General features: G+C 37.0%; 1 pseudogene; it reads right to left on the bottom strand.

Annotated features, from left to right (window-relative positions):
• Window positions 1-5,073, bottom strand: part of LOC138439235 (large ribosomal subunit protein eL6 pseudogene) — a 79,583-nt pseudogene extending 74,510 nt beyond the window's left edge.
• Between the last annotated feature and the right edge of the window lie 927 nt (window positions 5,074-6,000).

Here is a 6,000-nt window from a genome sequence, read left to right on the forward strand (position 1 = left end):
CAGGTCTCCTGCATTGCAGGCAGACACTTTAACCTCTGAGCCACCAGGGAAGCCGTTTCAACCTTCTACTGTTAGATCAAGTATTGTCATTTAAAAATTCTTTGAGCATTTAATGGGTAAAAATGGCATCTGTTTTTTCATTAATAATTTTTGGATAACAGATAACCCCAAACCTTCCCCCGTGTTTTTAAGCATTTGTATTCCCTATCCTTAAAACGTATGATGATGGTTTTTTGCATATATGTCTATTGTAGACTACATATTTTCTTATCCATTTGTATGAACAGATTCTGTGTTAAGTATTTTTACCCTTTTTTGAAATATTTATAGACACCTAAGTTTTAATGGCAACCCACTCCAGTATTCTTGCCCGGAGAATCCCGTGGACAGAGGAGCTTGGTGGGCTACAGTCCATGGGTCGCAAAGAGTCGGACACGACTCAGCGACTTCACTTCAAGTTTTAAAGAATCATCATCAAATTTGTTGATTTGTTCTTTTCAAATTGGATACACTATTTTCACATTTAGAGAGAACTTTTGGTACCAATGCCAGAAAAAAAAATATATGTATGTATATATTGTCTTAAAAGTTTTACACTAAGCTCTTTAATCCATCATGAATGCATTTTGGTATAAAGTAAGTTTCTAGTATAAACTAGGTAAGCAACAGGATATATTCTACAGCACAAGGAAATTTAGCCATGATTTTATAATAACTTTTTTTTTTTGAAAGTCACTCAGTCATGTCCGACTCTTTGTGACTCCATGGACTATATAGTCCATGGAATTCTCCAGGCCAGAATACTGGAGTGAGTAGCCTTTTTCTTCTCCAGGGTATTTTCCGAATCCAGGGATCGAACCCAGGTCTCCTGCATTGCAGGCGGTAGAGTTTAATACATAAAATATTGAATCACTATGGTGTACCCCTGAAACTAATATAATACTGTAAATCAACTATACTTCAATAAAAAAAGAAAGAAAAGGCTTAGTTTCAGATGGAAAAATTAAAATTAAAAAATGCAATGTTTACAAATCCATGTTGGTTTTTTTGAAATAACTCACAATTGTCCCAACACTATTTATTTTTTATTCTCTCTGCATTGATATTCCAAGCAGACTTTGTGTTATATTACATTATCATGGATACTAGATCCTATTTCTAAGCTATTCTATTTACCAACTCAGTCATCTTTTTTAATTTTTGCATATCACTTCCAAATCAGGTTCTAATATCTTCGAGAAAAGGAACTGGGTTTTACTAATGCTTGCATTTTCCATAGGCCCTATCACTTTACATGTAGTAAATGTTCAATAAATATTAACATATTTATTACATAAATGTTTAAATTGAATATCCTGCATGCAATTTGCAAAGAATTTCCTCACCACTGTAAAAGGCTACATTCTTCAAGGTGAAACATGAAGTAATTTTGAAATTGGAGAAGGGGGATGAAAATGGAAGCATTCCAAGTTTTAAAATGCCATGTGAATTTGATTAGAATAATTTAAATTTTGTAGTGACTTCATTCTCCAGAGGCAATGTGATCATGAGAAAATACTGAGAGACAGAATTTTAGTAGTGGGCTTACTCTGAATTACCAAAGCTCAGAAAAGCTTTAAGCTGTGTAATGATGTGCAAATCAGTCCACATACCATTGTGGCTCAACAGATGAACTATGTCAATGATGAAATGTTGTCTTTACAATGTCTGCTGATACCTTTATTTGGGAGAACCAGCTGTGAATCCTTAACACTGCTTTACATTTAGAGTATTGAGCAATAAAGCAATAAGATTTAAAACATATATTCATTTCTCCTCCTGACTGCATTTGAGTTTAAACGTGCTAAATGTTAAATAAAATCAGTATTAAGTATGTTGTCCCTGTCATGTACAAATATGTCTTTCACACAGTTATTATACCAAATTGTACAGGATGACTTCAGGCTGAAAAGACTGCGAAACAATCTGTTTGATTAAGAAGACATTAAACTAGACCATCATAAAGAATGCTAGGATTACAAACTTCTATATAAAGACATGCTCACTACATCCATTAATGTGGGTAAAAAATTGTATAGTTCCAGGAAAGGAAAGTTATGTATTCAGCAAAACCAAAGACATTTGATGTTATTTTTATGACAATATGCAAGTCTTGAAATAAGAATTTATGTATTTTCAATGTTGTTTACATTGTAAAATTAAAACAACCTAAATTACCATTATAAAAACTCTTGGGATAATATGTGATGGATTCTAACATGTTTCATCCCCCTTTGATTCTCTTTTTAGAGTAGTTTTAGGTTCCCAGCAAAACTGAATGACAAAGTACAGAGGGTTCCCTTTTGCTCCATACCCTCCCATATTTTGCTTCCCTATTTATAGACATTCCAATTCACAGCAGTACAACAGATGAACCTACATTGACATACCAGTTTCACCCAAAGTCCAAGGTTTACATTAGAGTTCACTCTTGCTGTATTTTACGTGGAATGTACAATGACATACATCCACCACTGCAGCATTATACAAAGAAGTTTCACTGCTCTAAAAATCTCCCATGTTCCATTAATTTACCCTTTCCTCCCCTTTAACCTGGCAACCATCTTTTTCCTGTCTCCATACTTCTGCTTTTCCAAAGCATATTGTATGGTTGGAATCATAGAGTATGTAGCCTTTTCACATTGCCTTCTTTTATTCAAGAAGATGCATTTAAGGTTTCCTCATGTCTTTTCATGGCTTGATAACTCAGTTCTTTTTAGTGCTGAATAATATTTCATCATCTGGATATACATTGTGTATTTATTCATTCATCTGAAGGATATTCTGGTTGCTTCTGACTTTTAACAATTAAATAAAGCTGCTATAAATGTCCCATGTGCAGGTTTTTGTGCGGAGATAAGTTTCCAACTCCTTTTGATAAATAGCAAAGGATTTCTTTGGAAGGAATGATGCTAAAGCTGAAACTCCAGTACTTTGGCCACCTCATGCGAAGAGCTGACTCATTGGAAAAGACTCTGATGCTGGGAGGGATTGGGGGCAGGAGAAGAAAGGGACGACCAAGGATGAGATGGCTGGATGGCATCACTGACTCGATGAACGCAAGTCTGAGTGAACTCCGGGAGTTGGTGATGGACAGGGAGGCCTGGTGTGCTGCGATTCATGGGGTTGCAAAGAGTCAGACACGACTGAGCAACTGAACTGAACTGAACTAAACTGAAAGAGTATAAGTGATGGATAATGTGAGCAGGGTGTAGTTTTATAAGAAATCACCAAACTGTTCCAAAATGGCTTTGCCATTTTGCATCCCCACCAGTAGTGAATGAGGGTTTCTGTTGCTCTACAGCCTTATAAGCATTTGGTGTTGCCAGTGTCTTAGATTTGGAACATTTTAATAGAAGTGTAATGATACCTGGTTTTAATTTTCAATTTTGATAGCTATTTTAATTTCATCAGTGAATAAATGAATAAATTCAGTCTCAGGGAAATTAAATAATTTGCCCAAGATTCTACAGCTACTAAGTAGCAGATTAAAAATCGTTTTTAACAGATTCCAAAGCTCTTGTGCTTTTTATTCTGCAGGTTGCCTGTTAGCTGGACAAGAATAAAATTCAAATTCACACATGGAGAATACCACAGAGTAGTTTCCAGACTGATTATTACTTGTTTTAATTTAGGTTCCTCCAGAAGAGGACCCTGAGATAAGGAAATATCAGGGAACAGTGGAGAAAGGAAGGAGGGAAAGGCAGTGAATGAAGGATGTTTGAATACACGTATCTCTATGGGCAACTGCAGCTTAGTCCTACAGGGAATCTAGGGAAACAGTGCTCTGCTGCTCATGCTGCTGCTAAGTCGCTTCAGTTGTGTCCAACTCTGTGCGAACCCATAGACCACAGCCCACCAGGCTCAGTGCTCAGTATTACTCAAAATACAGTGTGTGACAGTACCAGTGTTTGAACACATCCAGGAAATTTTACATATATAAAGTAAAAGTAATAACTTAGAAACTTTGATAACAACTTGACATTTCTGTAACATTCATTTTTCTAATAATTCATTTTACTTTTTTCCAATCCATTATAGATTGAAAATTAAAAAAATGGTTCCAAAATTGTTTGAGAAGCACTAATATGGAACACAAGGCCCAATGTGACTCCTTTCAAGAAACAAGGGAGCTGGGGTATTTACATCTCACTTCCCATCAGGTCAGCCCTTGAGACAGTGTTCAGAAGTGCCCATTTCCCAGCACTTCTGGTTGGGTGGAATGAAGCGAAATGCCTGTGGTGGCACATGAATGTCATTAACAACGGGGTCTGCTACAAACTTCGTCAATAAAAAATTTCACAAAGCTAATAAATTATTAAAACATCACATGTCTATAATCATCCTGAAAATGAATTAAAGGCTAAATATGCTTTAATTTGCTACATGCTACATAGAGAAAGATAATAGGAAGCTAGAATTTTACTATGCACAGATAAAATATTTCATTCAAAAGCACCCATGAAAATAAACAATACTGCCAACCAAAGCATTGATTAATGGGTAGAGTAGCTAAATTATAGCCGTACCATAAACAAAATCCAACTGTAGTGTAAAGGAGTAAGTAGTCCATGGAATTCAGGCTATGTGAGTAATGAGTATTTGTCACTTTACAGGGCTTCCTTCATCAACCTAAGATAATTTTGTTATCAGCTTGTTGAAATATTTTATTTTCCACTAAGGAAGCCGAAGGCAAGAGTTCTTTCTTCCTTCTCTCCACTCTCAGAAAGCCAGAGGACTGGCATGTGAATAAAGACCTCAAAAATTAGATATTCTCAAACAGGATTCTGAACCTCAAGCAAGTGGTCCAAAAATCAAAGGATGAAAACAAAGCATTCTTATTTTTTGGATACTTAACTGCTACTACTTATACCTTCCCTGGTTTCTGGCCTTATTTAATCCTAGGCTCTGAGCCTTCTGCTGATTCTTGCAATAATTTCCTTTTTTTAACTTATGACAGTCTGACTCTCTTACTTGAAACCAAAAGTCATCACTGATATGAGGTGGTGGTGAAGAGTCATAGCTCTGACTCATGCCGGCTCAGTAATTCTCTTGAAGAAGTGAAATCAGTCTCTTCACCAAGTTGTTTTTGAGTTTCCACATTTCTACAATCGTTTTAGTTCAGCAGTGTTCTTTACGTAAAATTAGTCTGTGAGATGTTCCCTGAATAAAGGATTCTTCCTTTGGAGAATCTATTTGCATGTTGGCCTATTTAGTGATAGTTGCTCAGTTATGTCTGACTCTGCCACCCTAGAGACTGTAGCCTGCCAGGCTCCTTTGTCCATGGAATTCTCCAGGCAAGAATACTGGAGTGGGTAGCCATTCCCTTCTCCAGTGTGTTTTCCTGAGGCAGGAATCGAACCTGGGTCTCCTGAATTGCTGACAGATTCTTTACTGTCTGAACCACCAGGGAAGCCTATTTAAGTTCCTGAAAATTTTTCCAGCAGAGGATTTAAATTTAACTCAGCATCTCTTTAAACTCAATAATGGAAGTCTTATTTCCAAAAATATTAACATCTCATACAATTAATATCCATAATATCCAAGGTATTTTCTTCCATAAACTACCTTGGAAAGAGACACTGGCTCCAGCAGTTCATTTTTCTTTGTTTTTGCATCTGACAATGGAGTTTATCAATAAGCACACATGAGTCCTTTGAGGAGTCTCTGCATTAATCTATCACGTTCAGTTCAGTTCAGTCGCTCAGTCATGTCTGACTCTTTATGACCCCATGAATCGCAGCACGCCAGGCCTCCTTGTCCATCACCAACTCCCGGACTTCACTCAGATTCACGTCCATCGAGTCCGTGATGCCATCCAGCCATCTCACCCTCTGCCGTCCCCTTCTCCTCCTGCCCCCAATCCCTCCCAGCATCAGAGTCTTTTCCAATGAGTCAGCTCTTCGCATGAGGTGGCCAAAGCACTGGAATTTCAGCTTTAGCATCATTCCTTCCAAAGAA

The sequence above is a fragment of the Ovis canadensis genome, chromosome 4, assembly GCF_042477335.2.
Source record: "Ovis canadensis isolate MfBH-ARS-UI-01 breed Bighorn chromosome 4, ARS-UI_OviCan_v2, whole genome shotgun sequence".
Classification (NCBI taxonomy): domain Eukaryota; kingdom Metazoa; phylum Chordata; class Mammalia; order Artiodactyla; family Bovidae; genus Ovis; species Ovis canadensis.